Genomic DNA, 23198 nt, shown 5'->3' with positions numbered 1-23198 from the left:
ATTTGAAAATTAAGGATATTGATGAAATACTTTGTTCTCTCTGTGTCTTTAGCAGCTATTGCTATAACAGAGTACATATAAATGAGCAGAGAACACAACCACAAAACTTTCTTCCTGCAATGATTGTTTTTAACATTGTGTTAAGATTTTGTTACCCTTAAAGCTCTCAATCAGGGTTTTAGGAATTTTTTTTTTTATCAATGTCTTAGGCAAAATGATGTTCAAGATGATGATGATAATTGCCCAGAACATTTTATTTTTCTCTCTTGCTTGTGAGAAGAATGCCTAAAAAAGCAAATGACTAAATGGGAAAGGTGAACAAAAGCTTATTGAGGAAAATATTTTTTTAAAAAAATAGAATTGAATAAATGGAAGCCAATGACATTATGATAAAGATACAATAAAACAAAAGCAAAAGAATGAAAAAATAGAAAATAATGTGAAATATATCATTGGAAAAACAAATGAACTGAGAAACAGATCCAGGAGAGATAAAAAAAAAATAATATAGATCTACCTAAAAGTCCTGATTTAAAAAAAGAGCATAGACATCATTTTTCCAGAAAGCATTAAAGAAAATTGCCCTGATATTTTAGAACCAAAGGGTAAAATAGAAATGGAACAAATCCACAAATCGCTTTTTGAAAGAGATCTGAAGATGAAAATTCTCAGGAATATTATAGTCAAATTTCAAAATTCCCCAGTGGTCAGAAGCAAAACACTTTTTGAAGAAGGACAGGATGAAAGGAAAGATGGAATAGAATAAACAAGGGAGGAAATACAGTTAGCAATAATTATGAACAGAATTTTGAAGCATTTTTCTCTAATGAAGTCATTTCTCAAATGATTAGGTAATTGAGTTAAAAATTAGAAAATAGGGGGCAGAGCCAAGATGGCAGAGAAGACACACGCGACTTTCTAAGCTCTTCTCTTACCCTCTCTATCAATATTATATCGAGCCTCAAAAATAGTCTTAACTGCTACAATTCGTAAAGATAAGAAGTAGAACAATTCACCAGCCGAAGAAAATCTGCAGTCTCCCCAAAAAAGGTTGGTTCCAGGGCCAGGGGGGAGATCAGTGCAGACAGGAGAGAAATTAGGTTCTGAGGAGAGCCTCAAACCGAAAGTGAAAGCACAGATCTCAGCAAGCAGCCCCAACCCGCAGTTCGGGGCTTTTCCTTGGGGCAGCTGTGATCCTGCACGGCAGGAGGACGCAGCCCGGGTTAGCCTCCAATCTGCACAGTGGGGAGCTCAGCTTGGGGCCATAGAGCTTTTCCAGGGCCGATTTGCATTGGGCAGAGACACTGGGGCAGAGTTCGGCCGGTCTGCGGTCGGTGGTCTGCTTTCTGCAGTCAGCTGCTAATACTCACAGTCCCACAAGAGGCTCTGGCCTGGGGCAGTGACACTTTCACCCCTTAGTCTCTAGCCGAAGGCAATCGCTAACCCACTCAACCCTACTAAGCAGTTGGATAGCTCGGCCAGTGCTAAATCCACTTCCTGTTGGGGGAAGGGAAAACTCTCCCTCAGACCACTCCCATACCTCGGAGCAGGAAATCGGTTTACATCTTTCCCTGCTCTGCAGAGGAAGCTGGTAACCCCCTTGCCTAGGAGACCTACCCTAAAGGATTTAAAACATGAATAAAAAGATGAAAAGAATGATCCACAGCTTCTATGCAGAAAAAGAGCAGGTCAGCAAACCTGAAGAGACCTCAAAGAGCAAAATGCATCAGACTGTCCTCCTTACATGATGCTCCTACAGAAGAGACCATTAAAAGTCTCAAAGAGAGTTAGAAGATAAATGAGGAAAGGAAAGAGAAACCTTACAAGAGAGCAACAACTTCCTGAAATACGAATTGGAAAAAGTAAAAAAATCTCAGGAAAGTAAGAATTGTGAATTGGAAAAAATAAAGAATTCACTAGAAAATAGGATCTGTGAATTGGAAAAGACAAAGAACACGCAAGAAAGTAGGATCTGTGAATTGGAAAAATAAAATAATTCACTAAAAAAAAATTAGTGAAATGGAAAAAAAATTTCACAGACCAAAACAATACATTTAAAAACTCAATTGGACATATACAGAAAGAAGTAAAAAAAGCTAATGAAGAAAATAATTCTTTAAAAATTAGAACTGAACAAATAGAAACTAATGATTCATTGAGACAGCAAGAATCAGTCAAGCAAAACCAAAAATTGACAAACTGGAAAAAACCATGAATTATCTACTTGCAAAAACGACAGACTTGGAAAATAGATCTAGGAGAGATAATCTGAGGATTATTGGACTTTCCAAAAACTATGATGAAAAAAAGAGCCTAGATACTATTTTACAAGAAATCATAAAAGAGAACTGCCCAGATGTAATAGAATCAGAAGGTAAAATAGGCATTGAAAGAATTCATCGAACACCTTCTGAAAGAAACACTAAAATAAAAACCCCAAGGAATATTGTGGCAAAATTTCAGAACTATCAGATTAAGGAAAAAATTTTACAAGCACCAAAAAAAAAAACCATTTAAATACCGAGGTGCCACAATAAGGATCACCCAAGATCTGGCTGCCTCTACATTAAAAGAAAGAAGGGCCTGGAATATGATATTCCGAAAGGCACAAGAACTTGGGATGCAGCCAAGAATAAACTACCCAGCTAAGCTGAGCATTTTCTTCCAGGGAAGAAGATGGACATTTAATGAAACAAATGAATTCCATTTGTTTCTGAAGAAAATCCAGAGCTAAACAAAAAATTTGATCTCCAACCATAGAACTCAAAAGATGCAGAAAAGGTAAAAATAACTCTTGAGAATTGTATTTTTGTTGTGGATATACAAAAAGAATACATGTATAATTTGATTTTACTGATATAACATAAAAAAGGGAAGTAGATAGGGAAAAGGGATGATGGCAGAATAGGGTGGGAAGGAGGGATAAAAAGAGGGAAACCACATCCCACAAAGAGGCAAAGGAAACTTATCATATCTGAGGGAATTTAGAGAGGGGGAGGAACATTGTGTGAATCTAACTCTCATCAGAGTTGGCTCAAAGAAAAAATAATTGACATTTGTTTTAGAGAAAATTCTCTCGCCCTCATTAAAAATGGGGGAGAGGAAAAGGAAAAGAAAAGAGTAATAAGGGAAGGAAGGGGAAAAGACCTCAAAGGGGGAGGGAGGGATTATAAAGAGGGTAAGCATCATGTTACAAGAGGGGTACATAAGTTGAAAAGGGGGCAAGAGGGTTGGGGGCAAGAATAAGTAAAGCACAATCTGGGGTTATTAGGATGGTAGGAAATACAGATTTAGTAATTCTAACCGTAAATGTGAATGGGATGAATTCCCCCATAAAGAGGAGGCAGATAGCAGACTGGATCAAAAGCCAGAACCCTACAATATGTTGTTTACAAGAAACACATTTAAAGCAGGGAGATACATATAGAGTAAAGGTAAAAGGTTGGAGCAAAATTTATTATGCTTCAGGTGAAGTCAAAAAGCAGGGGTAGCCATCCTTATCTCAGATCAAGCAAAAGTAAAAATTGATCTAATTAAAAGAGATGAGGAAGGAAACTACATCCTGCTAAAGGGTAGCATAAACAACGAAGAAATATCAATATTAAACATATATGCACCAAGTGGTATGGCATCCAACTTCCTAAAGGAGAAGTTAAGAGAGTTGCAAGAAGAAATAGACAACAAAACTGTAATAGTAGGAGATCTCAACCTTGCCCTCTCAGAATTAGACAAATCAAACCACAAAAGAAATAAGAAAGAAATTAAAGAAGTAAATAGAATATTAGAAAAATTAGGTATGTTGGATCTTTGGAGAAAATTGAATGGAGATAGAAAGGAATATATTTTCTTCTCAGCAGTTCATGGATCCTATTCAAAAATTGACCATATATTAGGACATAAAGACCTCAAATTAAATGCAAGAAAGCAGAAATAGAAATGCTTTTTTCAGATCATGATGCAATAAAACTACATTCAACAAAAAATTAGGGGAAATAGACCAAAAGTAATTGAAACTAAACAATCTCATCTTAAAGAAGGATTGGGTGAAGCAGCAAATTATAGATACAATTAATAATTTCACTCAAGATAATGACAATGATGAGACATCATACCAAAATTTGTGGGATGCAGCCAAAGCGGTAGTAAGGGGGAATTTTATATCCTTAGAGGATTATTTGAATAAAACAGAGAAAGAAAAGATTAATGAATTGGGCTTGCAACTAAAAAAACTAAAAAAAGACCAAATTAAAACCCCCAATCAAATACTAAATTGAAATTTAAAATTAAAAGGAGAAATTAAAATATTGAAAGTAAAAAAACTATTGAACTAATTAATAAACTAGAGTTGGTCTCTATGAAAAGCCAATAAAATAGATAAGCCTTTGGTAAATCTGATTAGAAAAAGGAGGGAGGAAAATGAAATTAGTAGTCTTAAAATGAAAAGGGAGAACTTTCCACCAATGAAGAGGAAATTAGAGAAATAATAAGGAGTTATTTTGCTCAACTTTATGCCAATAAATTTGATAACCTAAGTGAAATGGATGACTACCTCCAAAAATACAGACTTCCCAGACTAACAGAGGAGGAAGTAAATTGTTGAATAGTCCCATTTCAGAAAAAGAAATAGAACAGGCAATTAAACAACTCCCTAAGAAAAACTCCAGGACCAGATGGATTTAATGTGAATTTTACCAAACATTTAAAGAACAATTGGCCCCAATGCTATATAAATTATTTGATAAAATAGGGAATGAAGGAGTCCTACCAAATTCCTTCTATGACACAGATATGGTAATTGATACCTAAACCAAGTAGGCTGAAAACAGAGAAAGAAAATTATAGACCAATTCCCTAATGAATATTGATGCTAAAATCTTAAATAAGATATTAGCAAAAAGACTACAGAAAATCATCTCCAAGATAATACACTATGATCAAGTAGGATTTATACCAGGAATGCAGGGCTGGTTCAATATTAGGAAAACTGTCAATACAATTGGCCATGTTAATAGCCAAATTAACAAGAACCATATGATCATCTCAATAGATGCAGAAAAAGCAGTTGATAAAATCCAACATCCATTCCTATTAAAAACACTTGAGAATATAGGAATAAATGGACTTTTCCTTAAAATAATCAGCAGCATCTATTTAAAACCATCAGTAAGCATCATATGTAATGGAGACAAACTGCAACCATTCCCAATAAGATCTGGAGTGAAACAAGGTTGCCCACTATCACCGTTACTATTTAATATTGTATTAGAAACGCTAGCTATAGCAATAAGAGCTGAGAAAGAGATTAAAGGAATAAGAATAGGTAATGAGGAAACCAAAGTATCACTCTTTGCCGATGACATGATGGTATACTTAGAGAACCCCAGAGATTCTGCTAAAAAATTATTAGAAATAATCCACAACTTTAGCAAAGTTGCTGGTTATAAAAAAACCCACATAAGTCATCAGCATTCTTATATATCACTAACAAAATCCAACAGTCAGAGTTACAAAGAGAAATTCCATTTAAAGTAACTACTGATAATATAAAATATTTAGGAATCTATCTGCCAAGGGAAAATCAGAAACTTTATGAGCAAAATTAGAGACCACTTTTCACAGAAATTAAGTCTGATCTAACCAATTGGAAAAATATTAAATGCTTTTGGATAGGGCAAGCAAATATAATAAAGATGACAATATTACCTAAACTAATCTATTTATTTAGTGCTATACCAATCAGACTCCCAAAAAACTGTTTTAATGACCTAGAAAAAATAACAACAAAGTTCATATGGAAAAACAAAAGGTCAAGAATTTCAAGGGAATTAATGAAAAAAAAAATCAAATGAAGGTGGCTTAGCTGTACCAGATCTAAAATTATATTATAGAGCAGCAGTTACCAAAACTATTTGGTATTGGCTAAGGAATAGATTAGTTGATCATTGGAATAGATTAGGTTCAAGGGATAAAACAGTCAACAAATATAGCAACCTAGTCTTTGACAAACCCAAAGATCTTACTGTTTGATAAAAATTGCTGGGAAAATTGGAAACTAATATGGCAGAAACTAGGCATTGATCCATACTTAACACCGTACACCAAGATAAGGTCAAAATGGGTTCATGACCTAGGCATAAAGATTGAAATTATTAATAAATTAGAGGAACACAGGATAGTTTACCTCTCAGACCTGTGGAAGGGGAAGGTCTTTATGACCAAAGCAGAACTAGAGATCATTACTGATCACAAAATAGAAAATTTCGATTATACTAAACTGAAAAGTTTTTGTACAAACAAAACTAATGCAGACAAGATTAGAAGGGAAGCAATAAACTGGGAAAATATTTTTACAGTCAAAGGTTCTGATAAAGGCCTCTATTTCCAAAATATATAGAGAATTAACTCTAATTTATAAAAAATCAAGCCATTCTCCAATTGAAAAATGGTCAAAGGATATGAAAGACAATTCTCAGATGAAGAAATTGAAACTATTTCTAGTCATATGAAAAGATGCTCCAAGTCATTATTAATCAGAGAAATGCAAATTAAGACAACTCTAAGATACCACTACACACCTGTCAGATTGGCTAAGATGACAGGAAAAAATAATGATGATTGTTGGAGGGGATGTGGGAAAACTGGGACATTGATTCATTGTTGGTGGAGTTGTGAACGAATCCAACCATTTTGGAGAGTAGTTTGGAACTATGCTCAAAAAGTTATCAAACTGTGCATACCCTTTGATCCAGCAGTGTTACTACTGGGATTATATCCCAAAGAGATTATAAAGAAGGGAAAGGGACCTGTATGTGCACGAATGTTTGTGGCAGCCCTTTTTGTAGTGGCTAGAAACTGGAAACTGAATGGATGTCCATCAGTTGGAGAATGGCTGAATAAATTGTGGTATATGAATATTATGGAATATTACTGTTCTGTAAGAAATGACCATGAGGTGGAGAATGATTGAAAATCGTGGTATGTGAGTATGATGAAGTATTGTTCTATAAAAAATGATGAGGATTCTCTTAGAAAAACCAAAAAGTCCCCCATGAGTTTAAAGTAAAATTTATTGTGAATAAAGTAATAGCAATATTGTGGGATGATGACCTATGAATGACATTGCTTTTTGCAGCAATATAATGATCAAAGACTACTCTGAAAATTTTATACCTAGAAAAAGAACTAATTGTGTCCAAATGCAGACTGAGCCATACTTTTTTTTTTCCTTGAGGATTATTTGTTTGTTTGGGGGAAAATTGATGTCTTCTTTTTCAACATGACTCTTTTGGAAAAGTTTTGCATAACTTCATGTGTGCTTTCTCATTGGAGATAGAGTGGGTAGGAAGGATGAGATTCTGGAAAACAAAGTTTTAAAAAAAATATAAAAAATATTTCACATGTAACTGGGGAAAATAATTTTAACAAGGTTTCCTTTTTGTTAAAACATGACATCCCTAGAATTTTTTATCACTTTAAAATTCATTTTTCATGCTTCTGAAGAAAATAAAGTATTTAAGGTAATTTTATTTAATTTTTTCAGTTAAGAAAAATTTGTCTTCTTTTTTGAATAATATTTTATTTTTTCCCATATATATAATAAAATCATTTTGATTTTATTTTAAATAAAGTTTTGAGTTCCACATTCTATTTCTACCTCTCACCCTGCCCTCCCCTGAGTCCCTGAGATGGTAACTAGATTAATTACTCTGTTATAGCTTATACTTCACTTATGTAAAACACTTTTATATTATTCATTTTGCACAAAAAGTTCAAAGAAACAAAAGAAAAATAGAAAATAAAGTAGTATCTTTTACCCTACATTCAGATATTATAAATTCTTTCTCTGCAGATAGAATGTTTGATCATGAAAACTTTGAATCATTGTATTTTTGAAAATCGCTGAGTCATTTGTAGGTCTTCACTGTATAATATTGCTGTTTCTGTGTACAATGTTTTCCTAGCTCAGCTCACTTTACTTTTCATCGGTTTCTGTCTTTCCATCATTTTCTGAAATCATCCTGTTTATTACTTCTTATAGCAAAATAATATATTGCATCACAATCATATTTCACAGCTTTTTCAGCCATTCCCCAATTGATGGACAGTCCCTAGATTTCCAATTCTTTTGCAATGCAAACAAAACAAAACAAAACAAAAAAAAAAACTATTGATTTTTCATGGTACAATTAAGTCCATCTCCTCTCCACCTTCTCATTTAAAAATATCTATGGAATACAAATTCAGTAATGGCACTATACTGCTTTCTCAAAAATTATACAGTTTCATAGCACTTTATGGAGAGATTCAAATTTATTCCCAGAATGGTTGGATCAGTTAACAATTCCAGCAAAAAATCATTTGTATCCCGGTTTGACGCCATTTTTTCAGACATTCATCATATTCCATTTTTGTCATATTAATCAATTTGATAGGTATGCGGTGATTCAATTACAATTATTTGTATTCTAATAAATAGTGATTTAGAACTTTTTTTCATATGACTGTAAATTATTTTGATTACTTTGACCTAAGACTGCCTGTTCAAATCTTTTCATGAATTAGTAGTTGAGGAATGATTTAGTAATTACTGCTTTATGATATACTGTGGAATCTCATCCATTTAAATTGCCTTCCTTCCCACTTTTTTCACTGATTCACATATTATTCTTGATGTTTTGTTATTGCTTGTGAATTCTCTTATTATGGTGAATAATATTATTGGTAATATTTATTATGAATTTGTTATATAATAACTATTATTATTATTTGTTATTATTATAATGATGATTGGTATGGCACTGAGCAGATAGATTAAATTTCTTATATCTTTATTTGTATTATATAAGCTTCTCTTTTCCTAGAGCAGTTAATATTTTAAATAATTACTTAGATCCAACTTTATTTTTGTGAAAAGTATTTTTGTAATTGTATTTATATAGTTCACAGATTTGTCTTGTAAGGTAGACTCTCAAACTTTTTTTTTATTTTCTGTAGTAATTTTTGACTTATTTAATTTTTTTAATTTAAAAGTTAAATAGAAAAGTAGAAGAAAAAGAAAATAGAAAAAAGGGGAAAAAATCATTGTCATGTGCACAGTAGAAATAAGAGGATTCATAGTACTTAACAATGGATTTACATTTCAAAAAAGGATATATAATGCAAAATACACCATATTCAATATTGTCCATCTTTTTGTTGCTTCCTTATATGTTTTCTTTTGTTCTCTTCTGTGAACTTTTTATTTTATTTTTTCCCTTCTCTCTCCCCCTCCTCTACCTCTCCCAAGCAGGTTATAGGTAAATATGGCTATATTTAAGTGTATACATACATACATATACATATATATATATATATATATATATATTTGTGTTTATATATCTATATCTATTTCTGTAAAATATATATATATATATTATATGCATATAATGTGTTTGTCTATTTTTATCTTCATCTCTCTCCCTATTTATCTATTATCTATCTATCCATCTATTATCTATCTATCTAAGTATCCATCGATCCATCCATCTATCTATCCATTTATCCCTATCTATTTATCATTTTCTCCCTCATTGTCTAGGCTAGTTCCTTTCAATTTGATTTTCTTCTCTAATTGGTATCACTAGCATTTTCAACCCACCATTGAATAATAGAATTGATAATGGTCATCATGATTGTGTTGGGAAAGTTTCTAGCTTATACCTAGTTCAAATACTGCTTATTGATTTTTTAAAATTAAATAATACTTAGCATTTTGAGGTAAGCTCTGTTTATTCCTATGACCATTACTATTTTTCATATGAATGGATGTTGTGTTTTCTCAAAGGCTTTTTTGGCATTTGTGCAGGTAATCAGATAATTTCTGTTTCTTTTTATTATTGCCATAGTCAATTATGTTGATAGTTATTTTTTAATATTGAACTAGGGGGCAGAGCCAAGATGGTGGAGAAGATATACATGGCATTCTAAGCTCCTCTCATACCCCCACTACTAATTACTAAATTCAGCCTCAAAAATAGTGCTTGATTGGTAAAATCCACAAATATTGGAAGTACAACAACTTACCAGCAGAAGATAATCTGGAAGATTGTCAGAAAAGCTTTGTCCTGATAGGCAGGAGCAGGCCAGTGCAAACAAGGAGATAAAACCAGAGGCTAGCATATTGAGTGAACCAGGGTGGGGGCAGGGAGGGTCTCTGTGGTTAGAAAACTTACAAGGAGGACTCTACCACAGGTTAGCTGCTCTGCTTTGGTTGCAAAGCAGTAGATCAGCAGAGAAGTTAAAGCCAAAGGTAGAGTGTACTCCAAAAAACACAAGACTCTAACAGGATCTGGCTACACCCACCCAAAACCCAAAGTGAGTGACTCAGCACAGACCACAGCACATATGTGTAGCCACATTTTGCAGCACAGGGCTTTTGCCAGAGTAGTCACACTTCTGCACACCAGGGGGGCTTTGCCTGGGGCAGCCACAAATTTGCACAGAGAGGGGCTCTGCCTAGGGCAATGGAAGTTCCAACTGTGCTCCTCAGGGCAGAGACACTTCCAGTGTGGGGCTCTTCCCAGGGCAACTGCTAATTCCCACAGCCGGGTTCTGCCTGGGGCAGTAAAACTTTCGCTGCTCAGCCTCTAGCCCCTTGGCAGTTGCTAATACACACAGCGGGGCTTTTCCCAGTACACTTCCGTAAATCCACCCTTCTTAGCAGCCCATTTGCAGGACACCTACCGTCCATATATCTATCACTGCTCTGCAGAGGAAGCTGGTAACCCCCTTGCTCTAAGACAGACCTTAAGAGATTTTTTAAAAAAAATGAGTAAGGAGACCAAGAGATGGCTAACCACCAACAACTTCTATACAGAAAGAGATCAGGTTTTCAACCCCGAGGAGACTAATAGTTTTTGTCCAGACAAAAACGCCAAAGGAGGATGTAACCTGGTCCCTATCATGCAAGGCTCCCCTAGAAGAAATTATAAAAAATCTTAAAAGAGAGCTAGAAGAAAAATGGGGAAGGGAAAGAGAAGCTATGCAAGACAATACAGAAAAGGCTTATAACTCACTTAAAGAAAAAATTTGATAAAGTGGAAAAAGAAAACAACTTCCTGAAATATGAATTGGAAAAGATAAACTCCCAAAAAAGTAGGATTTCAAATTGGAAAAAAGAAAATAACTCAATAAAAAATAGTAAAATGGAAAAAAAAATCCATTGAGCAAAACAACTCATTTAAAAACTCAATTGCACATATACAAAAAGAAATTTAAAAAGCTAATGAAGAAAATAACTCACAAATTTGGTTCATTATATTTTTTTTTGTTGAAGAGTTGATGACAGACTTTGGGCCAAGATGGTGGAGAGGATACACACATTTATCTAAGCTCTTTCTTGCCCTTAGAATACTTTTTTTTTTCAGGATATGGCCTTGGAATTAGTGTTTAACCAAAAAAAAAAAAAACAAAAACAAAAACATGAATACATTACCAACAGAAGATATCCTCAAAATTCACCAGAAAAAGTCCGTTTTTGCTCACAAGCAGGGATGGTTAGATCAGGAGCAGACTGAAGGCAGACACTGAGAGCATGGAAGGCAGCTCACACTGAGCAGACTGGAGGGAGCAGAGTGTAGTCATAGTTGTTGAAAAACTTGCAGGGAGAACTTTATCCAGTGTGAACTTCTTTGTCCTGGCAGCAAGCCAGTAGATCATCAGAGAAGCTATAAACACAGGGGATAAAGACCTCAATTCCTAAAAAATGGAGTCTCTCAAGGCTTGACCAGACCCACCCAACACCCAGAGTGGCTCAGCATGCTCTCAGAATCTCAGAGAGTAGCTACTATGCAGGAAGCGCAGCAATTGCTGTTCCACTGCTACTTCATTTTTACCTGCAGTAGTCTGTAGAAGAAGCGAGGTAACACCACACTGTCCGAAAAAGCAGACCACATTTAATTTTTTTTTGCTTGTTTATTTTCTTTGATTCTTTTTTGTCAAAATGAGCAAAAAATTAAAGTGTGCTTCTATATGGATAGAGAGCAGACTTCAAACCCTGAGGATACTAAAAACAGTGTCTACAGATGAATCCCCAAAGGGGAATATGATCTGGTCCCTACCACACAAAGCTCTCATAGAAGAAATGTAAAAGATTCTAACAAGAGAGCTAGAAAAAAAGTGGGAAAAGAAAAGGGAAGCTTGGCAAGAGGGTCTGGATAAGTTATTAAAAGATAGAGTGGATAAAGAAATCAAATCCCTGAAAAAACAGAATTAGAGAACTGGAAAGAGAAAATAGCTCTCTAAAAAATAAAATTGGCTAAATGTGAAAAATTCCATAGAACAAAACAACTCACTTAAAAACTGAATTGGACAATTAGAAAAAGAAATAAAAAATGTTGGAGGGGATGTGGGAAAACTGGGGCAGTGATACCTTATTGGTGGAATTGTGAATACATACAAGCATACTGGAGAGCAATTTGGAACTATGCTCAAGAAGTTATCAAACTGTGCATACCCTTTGATCCAGCAGTGTTACTACTGGGCTTATATCCCAAAGAGATTTTGAAAAAGGGAAAGGGACTTGTATGTGCAAGAATGTTTGTCAGCTCTCTTTGTAGTGGCCAGAAACTAGAAACTAAGTGGAAGCCTATCAATTGGAGAATGGCTGAATAAATTGGGCTATGCATATTATGAAATATTACTATTCTGTAAGAAATGACCAGCTGGATGATTTCAGAAAGGCCTGGAGAGACTTACATGAAGTGACACTGAATAAAATGACCAAGACCAGGAGATCATTATATACTTCAACAACAATACTATATGATGATCAATTCTGATGGATGTGGCCATCTTCAGCAATGAAATGAACCAAATCAGTTCCAATAGAACAGTAATTAATTGAACCAGCTACACCCAGGGAAAGAACTCTGAGAGATGACTATGAACCACTACAGAGAATTCCCAATCCCTCTACCTTTGTCTGCCTGCATTTATCATTTCCTTCACAGGCTAATTGTACACTATTTAAAAGTCTGGTTCTTTTTGCTCAACCAAATAACTGTTTGGACATATACACATATATTGTATTTAACGTACACTTTAACATGTTTAACATGTATTAGTCAACCTGCCATCTGGGGGAAGGGGTGGAGGGAAGGAGGGGAAAAGTTGGAACAAAAGATTTTGCAATTGTCAAGGCTGAAAAATTAGCCATGCATATATCTTGTAAATAAAAAGCTATAATAAAAAAAGAAAAAGAAATAAAAAAGTGAGTTGAGAAAATAATTCATTAAAAATCAGAATGGAAAAAATGGAATTCAATGACTCAAGGACCAAGAATCAGTCAAGCAAAACCAAAAAAAAAAAAAAAAAAGGAAACAATAGAAAAAATGTCAAATACCATCTTGGGAAAACAACTGACCTGGAAAATATATCTAGGAGATATAATTTGAGAATTATTGGAACTCCTGATAAATATTATGAGAAAAAGAGCCTGGATACTATTTTCCAAGAAATTATCAAAGAGAACTGCACAAATGTTGTAAAAACAGAGGGTAAAATAGACATTGAAAGAATCCATCAATCAGCTATAGAAAGAGATCCCAAAATCAAAACTCTAAGAAATGTTGTGACTAAATTCCAGAATTATCAGACAAGGAAAAAATACTACAAACTGCTAGAAAAAAATAATTCAAATATACAGAAGCCACAATAAGGATTACTCAGGTTCTAGCAGCATCCACATTAAAGCATTTAAGGGCCTGGAATCTGATATTCCAAAGGCTAAGGGACTTGGAATACAGGCAAAAATAACTTACCCAACCAAAAGGAGCATTTTTTGTTTCAGGGAAGAAGATGGACATGCAATGAAATAGGTGAATTTCATCTATTTCTGATGAAAAAACCGGAACTAAACAAAAAAAATGATCTCCAAATATAGGACTCAAGAGAAACATAAAAAGATAAAAATAAATCTTTGGAACTATATTTCTTTTATGAATATACATAAAGAAGACATGTATAATCTGGTTTTACAGTTATAATATAAAAATGTAACTAGAGGTGGAAAGGAAATTGTACCTGAAAAATGGTAAAGTGGGGGTACTACATCTCACAAAGAGTCAAAGGAAATCTATTATATCTGAGGGAAAGAAGGGAGGGAATGAACACAATCTGTATTGGACGCTCATCAGAACTGGCTTAAAGAGAAAAATATTGGACATATTCAATTTATAGAGAAATTTCTTCCACCTCATTGAAAAGTGGGAGTGGAAAAGTGAAAAGGGAAGGAATAAACTAAGCAGAAGGGAATACAGAAATTGTGAAGAAATGAGGTTAAAAATGGGGGAGGAACTCTAAAGTGGGGGGGTAAGATCTTAAAAAGAGAGGGCTGTGGAAGGCAAGTGGTGCGCACAAGTTTAATACTGGGAGAGGGGATAAGGGGGAAAGAAAGGAGAAAACAATAAGCAGGGATTAACAAGATGGGAAGAAATACAGAATTTGTAATTTTAACCATAAATGTGAATGGGGTAAACTCCCCATAAAGCAGAAGAAGATAGCAGACTGGATTAAAAGCAAAAATACTATAAGGTGTTGTTTACAGGAAACAGACTTGAAGCAGAGAGATACACACAGAGCAAAGGCAAAAGGCTGGAGCAGAACCTACTATGCTTCAGGTAAAGTAAAAAAAGCAATGGTAATCATCCTGATTTGAGATCAAGCAAAAGCAAAATTTGATCTATTTAAAAGAGATAAGGAAGGACACTATACCTTGCTAAAGGGTAGCATGGATTATGAAGCAATATCAATATTAAATATATATGCATCAAGTGGTATACCATCTAAATTCTTAAAAGAGAAATTTAGAGAGCTGCAAGAACAAATAGACAGCAAAACTATATTAGTGAGAGATCTCAACCTTGCACTCTCAGAATCAAGCCACAAAATAAATAAGAAAGAAGTCAAAGAAGTAAAAAGAATACTAGAAAAGTTAGGTATAATAGATCTTTGGAGAAAACTAAATGGAGACAGAAAGGGATATACTTTCTTCTCAGCAGTTTATGGAACCTATAAAAAAACTGACCATATATTAGGATATTAAAACCTCAAATTCAAATGCAGAAAGGCAGAAATAGTAATTGCATCCTTTTCACAACATCATGAAATGAAAATTACTTTCTCTAAAAACCCAGGGGAAAATAGACCAAAAAATAATTGGAAACAAAATAATCTCATCCTAAAGAATGATTGGGTAAAACAGCAAATCATATATATAATAATTTCAACCAAGAAAATGACAATAATGCAACATCATAGCAAAATGTGTGGTAAGAAGGGGAAATTTTATATCTCTAAAGGCCTACTTGCATAAAATAGAGAAAGAGAAGGTTAATGAATTAGGCTTGCATCTAAAAAAGCTGGAAAAGGAACAAATTAAAAACACCCAGTAAAACACTAAACTTGAAATTCTAAAAATAAAAGGAGAGATTAATAAAATTGAAAGTAAAAAAAAATATTGAATTAATAAATATAACTAAGAGTTAATTTTATGAAAAAAACAACAAAATTGATAAACCCTTAGTAAATTTGATTAACAAAAGGAAAGAGGAAAAATTAAATTGTTAATCTTAAAAATGAAAAGGGAGAACTTGCCACTAATGAAGAGGAAATTAGACCAATAATTAGGAGTTACTTTGCCAAACTTTATGCCAATAAATTAGATAACTTAAATGACATGGAAGAATACCTTCAAAAATATAGCCTGCCCAGCTTAACAGAGGAAGAAGTAAATTTGTTGAACAATCCAATTTTAGAAAAAGAAATAGAAGAAGCTATTAATCAGCTCCCTAAGAAAAAATCCCCAGGACCAGATGGATTTACATGTGAATTCTACCAAACATTTAAAGAACAATTAACCCCAATGCTAAATAAACTATTTGAAAAAAATAGGGATTGAAGGAGTCCTACCAAATTCCTTTTATGACACAGACATGTTATTGATACCTAAACCAGGTAGATTGAAAAGAGAGAAAGAAAATTATAGACCAATCTCTCCAATGAATATTGATGCAAAAATCATAAATAAAATATTAGAAAAAGATTACAGAAATCATCTCTATAATAAAACACCATGACTAGGTAGAATTTATACCAGAAATGCAGAGCTGGTTCAATTGTAGGAAAACTATTATTATAATTGACTATGTCAATAACCAAATTAACAAAAACCATATGATCATCTCAACAGAGGCAGAAAAAACATTTGATAAAATCTAACATCCATTCCTAATTAAAAAAACACTTGAAAGTATAGGAATAAATGGACTTTTCCTTTAAATACTCAGTAGCATGTATTTAAAACCATCAGTAAGCATCATATGTAATGGTGATAAACTGGAACCATTCCCAATAAGATCAGGAGTGAAACAAGGTTGTCCACTATCACCATTGCTATTCAATATTTTATTAAGAAATGCTAGTTTTGGTAATAAGAGTTGAGAAAGAAATTAAACGAATAGGAGTCGGTCATGAGGAAACCAAATTATCACTCTTTGCAGATGATATAATGGTATACTTAGAGAACCTCGGATATTCTACTAAAAAGCTATTAAAAATAATCTACCACATTAACAAAGTTGGAGGATACAAAATTAATCCATATAAATTCTCAGCATTTTTACATATCACCAACATAATCCAATAGCAAGAGACACAAAGAGAAATTCCATTCAAAATACTTCTTAATAGTACAAAATATTTGGGAATCTATCTGCCAAAGGGAAGTCAGGAATTATATGAGCAAAACTACAAAATACTTTCCAAACAAATAAAAGTCAGATTTGAACAATTGGAAAGATATTAAGTTTTCTTGGATAGGCAGAGCAAATATAATTAAGATAACAATACTACCTAAACTAATCTATTTATTTAGTGCTATACCAATCAGACTTCCAAGAAACTATTTTCATGACCTAGAAAAAATAACAACAAAATTCATATGGAAGAACAAAAGGTTGAGAATTTCAAGGTAACTAATGAAAAAAAAATCAAATGAAGCTGGCCTAGCTGTACCTGATCTAAAACTATATTATAAAGCAGCACTCACCAAAACCATTTGGTACTGGCTAAGAAATAAATTAGTTGATCAGTAAAATAGGTTAGGTTCACAGGACAAAATCGTAAATAACTAAAGCAATCTAGTATTTGACAAACACAAAGATCCCAACTTTTGGGATAAGAATTTACTATTTGAGAAAAACTACTGGGAAAACTTGAAATTAGTATGGCAGAAACTAGGCATGGACCCACACTTACACCGTATACCAAGATAAGGGCAAAATGGGTTCATGATTTAGGCATAAAGAATGAGATTATAAATAAATTAGAGGAACATAGGATAGTTTATGTCTCAGACTTGTGGAGAAGGAAGGAATTTGTGACCAAAGAAGAACTAGAGATCATTATTGATCACAAAATAGAAAATTTTGTTTATATCAAATTAAAAAGCTTTTGTACAAACAAAACTAATGCAAACAAGATTAGAAGGGAAGCAATAATCTGGGAAAACATTTTTACAGTTAAAGGTTCTGATAAAGGCCTCATTTCCAAAATATATAGAGAATTGACTCTAATTTATAAGCAATCAAGCCAGTCTCCAATTGATAAATGGTCAAAGGATATGAACAAACAATTTTCAGATGATGAAATTGACCCTTTCTATTCATAAAAGGATGTTTCAAATCACTATTGATGAGAGAAATTCAAATTAAGACAACTCTGAGGTACTACTACACACTTTTAAGATTGGCTAAAATGACAGGAAATGATAATGACAAATGTTTGAGGGGATGTGGAAAAACTGGGACACTGATGCATTGTTGGTGGAGTTGTGAATGGGTCCAGCCATTCTGAAGAACAATTTGGAACTATCCTCAAAAAGTTATCAAACTGTGTAAACTTTTAACCAACAGTGTTATTACTGGGCTTATGTCCCAAAGAGATATTAAACAAGGGAAAGAGACTGTATTTTCCAAAATATTTCTGGCAGCCTTTTTTTTTTAATTTTTATTTTTTTTTAGTGACTGGATACTGGAAATTGAATGGATGCCCCTAAATTGGAGAATGGTTGAGTAAATTGTGGCATATGAATGTTATGGAATATTATTGCTTTGTAAGAAATGACCAGCAGGATGAATACAAAGAGACTTGAAGAGACTTACATGAACTGATGCTAAGTGAAATGAGAGAATCAGGAGATCATTATACACTTCAACAACAATACTATATGAAGCTGTATTCTGATGGAAGTGGATATCTTCAACAAAGAGAAGATCCAATTCAGTTCCAATTGATCAATGATGAACAGAATCAGCTACACCCAGAAAAGGAACACTGAGAAATGAATGTGAACTACTTAAAGTTTTTTTTTTTCTTCCCAGGTTATTTTTACCTTCTGAATCCAATTTTTGTCATGCAACAAGAGAACTATACAGATCTGCACACATTTGTTGTATCTAAGATATATTTTAACATGTTTAACATGTATCTAGGGAAGGGTGTGAGGGAAGGTAAGGGAAAAGCTGGAACAGAAGTGAGTGCAAGGGGCAATGTTATAAAGATTACCCATGCATATGTTCTGTCAGTAAAAAGCTATAATAAAAAAAAAGAGTTGACATAGGTAAAAGAAAATAGTGCTTGTGTTGGGCATATATTCTTTCTTTTTATTCACAATACCCTTCTCTTCCTTCCCACTTACCTTTCTCCTCAGATTCCCAAAGTAGCATAACATTGTCTGAGCATCATTTCATAAGATTACTAACATACAAAAATAAACCCAAGAACAACAGCAACAACAACAACAAACAAATAAACAAACAACCAAACCCAAATTTTAGTATCAGAGAAACCTCTCAATAATGTCACTTAATTATTACTTTTTTGTATCATTTTTTGTAAAGGTCTTACTTCTCCCCTCTAGAAGGCAGTATGGTTTAGTTGAAAGAGCTCTGTAGAGTAGGCTTTTATTTAGCTCCTAGCTCCTCTAATTATTAATTATGTGATCATGGTCAGATAGCGTGAAGATTGCGTATTTTAAAATCAGCCGGAGTCAGGAATTCAGGTTAGAGGAAAATCGTCAGTCTTTATTCTCAGTGAAGAAGGATCGGAGGTGGAAGGGAATCGGCGATAGCAATGTGTGCAGCTGAGTCAAGAAGCTAGCTAGCTAGACCAGCAGCCACACGACCAGTAGCTAGGAGTATGGAACCCAGGCCCAATCTCTCCCAGCTTCTCTTCCTGTCTCTCTCTGCCTCCACCCACCAAAATCGTCATTTCCTATACAACACATCAGGACTTGCATGGAGAATGGGCGGGGGCCATTCTTTATCCAAGCATATATATTAATATAGTATAATCCAATTACTATTTAGCCTCATGTACTTGGGACCTCAGTGCATCAACTCAAACCTCAGCCCATTACAAGATAGAATCCTCTCTGACCCTCAGTCCCTACTTTTCCAAAGTAGAGGTAATAATGGGTTCATTGCCTGTTTTTCAGTGTTAAAAGAAAAACAGTTTATAAACATTAAACTGTATACAAATGTTTTGAGTCATGTCTTCAGGTTCTTACCTCACCTTTCACAAAGCTTCTAATTCTAAATTCTAAAAAAAATGTCATCTATGTACTCAAAACTTTTCACTGTCTTCACATTGACTTTTAATATCTTTGGCTATCAGCCTCCCATCCTCCTTATCAGTCTCTTATTCATATAACAATAGTTAATGCCTATATAGCATTTAATATATGCCATGCACTGTACTAAATACTTTTCAATTGTTATCTCACCTAATCCTCACAATTCTGAGAAATGTGCTATTATTATCTCTATTTCACAAACGAGGAAACTGAGGCAGACTGGTTATGTGAATTGCATGGGGTCAGAAAGTAAGTGTCTGAGGCAAAATTTAAACTTAAGTTTTCCTGATTCCAGACTTGGTACTTTATTCATTTCCACTTAGATGTCTCTATATTATTCCACATTCTTATTTTTCCATTACAGCAAAACTTATCTGTTAAACCTACCTTACATATGTCATTGCATCTTCCACCTTCATGCATATGCACAAGATCTCTGCATCTGAATTGCACTTCCTCTTTACTTTCACATTCCCTAATCCCTAATTTCATTCATAGTCCAATTCAGCTACTTCATGAAACATTTCCTGAATCTCCTATCCCCAATACAAACACATCCATTCACATAAATGATTATCATTCTCTTCTTGTAATTGTTTTTTATTCTTTATATGATTTTTTTTTCTGAACTTGTACTTTCATTTGTGTAAGGAGTTCCCAGTAAAGAAACTTTCTCTAATAATACAGATTGATTATTATTTTGTCTCTTATACTGGGTTGTCTGGAGACAATGAAAGATTTACAGAGTTTGGGGATTTAGTTTCACAGACAGCATGTAAAAGAAGCAGAACTTGAACTAATTGTCTTAATACTAAGAATACTTATTTTTTACTTCCTTTGGTTACTTTATAGAGATGCAAGGTCTAATCTCAGGCTGACTGAGGCAAGCACATATGTCCCAAGATGACTGCTACTTTTGGGGGAAAGGGGAAGAGAAATTATATCCTCACTTTTCCCTTTATCTACTTGAAGTCCAAAAGAGAAAAAATGCCAGAAAAATTTTTTAAAAAATGTAGCTTTGACTCAGTCCTTATGTAGGTTAAGGGAAATCCACTATCTTCTGAGAAGTCTTTCTTTCTCTCAGCTGGAATTCTTCTTGGTACTTTCCTAGGTAGAAAGGATTAGAAGTTTTCTGTGCTATCCCATGAGGATGAAAGTCACTTACAGAGAAAATAGAAAACTTGCCCAGTTCTAGAAGAGGGAATATATTCCATTAAATCAAAGGTTCCCTTCATCATTCCTGATATCCATGTCTATATATCAATATATCTGTATCTATATACTATATATTAACTTAATTGAATCTCCATTTTTTGAGTTTTGTTTCCTTTTTTTAAACAATGATTGGAACATTTTAGAAATATAAAACATTTTTTAAGTTCTTACTGTATTCAAGCACTAAGTAATGAGAGTACACAGAGAAGCAAAGAACATAACTTTCCCTCAAGATGTTGACATTCTAGCATTTGGAGAAAACACTTAAAGGACCTCTAAATGGGTAGAAACTTCTATATACAGTGCTATGGTGTGCAGATGGTTCATAGTTTTGTGAAGACTTGGTCCAGGGAAGATGAAATGAAAGCTACTCTATCAAAGTCTTGCGACTCAATGTAGGTTCCTTAAGACTATTGATAGGGAAAGGAGTTAGGATGATGTCTGGAGTGACATAGCATAGCATGGTAATGAAATACTTGTTATTTTCCTAGAATTTCTGAATGGAAATGAGGAAAATATTATTTTATATTGTGTTTTTTAAATCCACTTAGCACAATTAGGAATCAGTTCTAATTTGCAAATATATGTTCTTATAATGGAGATATTCTATGTATTGAGTGCTGGACTTTTCTTGTGTTTCCTATCCTTCCTGTAAAGAAATTGATTCTATAAATGGATTAAGTTTACGAAGGTGTCTTCTGCTCTTTCTATTACTACCAGTAATAGGGAAAAACGTCTTTCAAAATATGGGAATAGGTCTTGCCACATGAGTGGTTTCCTCATCTTTGATCACAGAACACTCAGGAGGCTGCTCCTCCTGATTCTGACAGCAACATTTCTTTTGTGATCTGGCACTATAAAGGGAAAATGACATTCTTTCATGTTCTGGTTTATTTTAAAATGTAGCATTTACATTCTAATAGTGGAAAATCTATAACATCATGATACAAATATATTTCTTCTGGCATATTTTAGGAATACACCTTTAGTCTTGATTTTTCCTTCTTTTTCCCAAAACAATAAAATATCCCACCACGAAATGAGATTTAATTTCTATATTTTAAATATTTCCTTAACTCATTTCTTATTCTACTTTAAGCAATTTAGAAGCTAAAAAAATCAAAAGCTTTGATATTTAGAGTGTTTTCTTCAAAAGCCAATTTGTGACATTAAATGGAAATCTTATCCATTAGAATGGCTAGCTGAAGACATCCTCTTTTGTTTATAGAAACATTGCCTTTTATTATAGTAGTCTCTCCAGTTCTGTTATTGCTAAAATCCCATACAACACTGGGAAATGATTTTTAAATTCTTATTAAATCTTAATGTGGAAAAAGTGACTGTACATTTGACATTTTACAAATGTTTGAATATGTAAATATAATTTTGAATCTCTTTTGACTTTTTAGAAGTTGGTTCAACAGACATGCAGGATATTACACACAAGAATTATCTACTCAGCAAAACTGAATATAATCCTTTATGAGGAAAATGCGGACATTAATGAAATTGAGGACTTTCATATATTTTTGATGAAAAGATGAAAGGCGAATAGACATTTGACTTTTAAATAAGAAACTCAAGCAAAGAAAGGCAAGTAGGAAAGAGAACCCTTAGGGATTCTATAAGGTCAAATTGTTTATATCCCTACATAAGAAGATAACAAACCTTCATTATTATTAAGGCAGTTTTGTAGGAATTTGCAAACATAGAGGACAAATTGTGGTTTGAATATGATGAGGTGACATTTTTACATATAAATTAAGAGGTGAAAAAAGGAATGCAGTGGGACAAGGGGGAAGAAAGGTAGAGTGGGGTAAATTGTTTTACATAAAAGAAGTGTAAAAGACTTTTTTTCAGTGTAGTGAATGAAGGGGGAAGACAGGAAAAGTGAGTTTTGTTCTCATCAAAATTGGTTCAAACAGGGATTAAGACACAAATCTTCTTAGGTATAGAAATCTATCTTACTCTTCAAGAAGGAAGGAGGGCAAGAGACAAAAGAAGAGGGGACTGGTTGAGGGTAGATAGGTGGACGTGTTAGAAACAAAATTATTAAAAACTTTTTGTTTTAATTTTTTTCTAGTTATACATGTACATTCATTAAAACAAACAAACAAACAAAAAATATCTCCATGAATCATGTTGGGAGAGAAAAGTCAGAACATAACAAAAAAACCATGAAAGAAAAAAAAAAAAAGAGAAAAGTGGGAAAAAATTAATGTAACTTATAGGATTTATATTTATTCTCTATGGTTCTCTCATTGCACTTAGACAACATTTTTCATTCAAAATACATTGAGATTGCCTTAGA

The sequence above is a fragment of the Sarcophilus harrisii genome, chromosome 5 (genome assembly GCF_902635505.1).
Source record: "Sarcophilus harrisii chromosome 5, mSarHar1.11, whole genome shotgun sequence".
In the NCBI taxonomy this organism is placed as follows: domain Eukaryota; kingdom Metazoa; phylum Chordata; class Mammalia; order Dasyuromorphia; family Dasyuridae; genus Sarcophilus; species Sarcophilus harrisii.
This window is presented reverse-complemented; position numbering follows the sequence as displayed.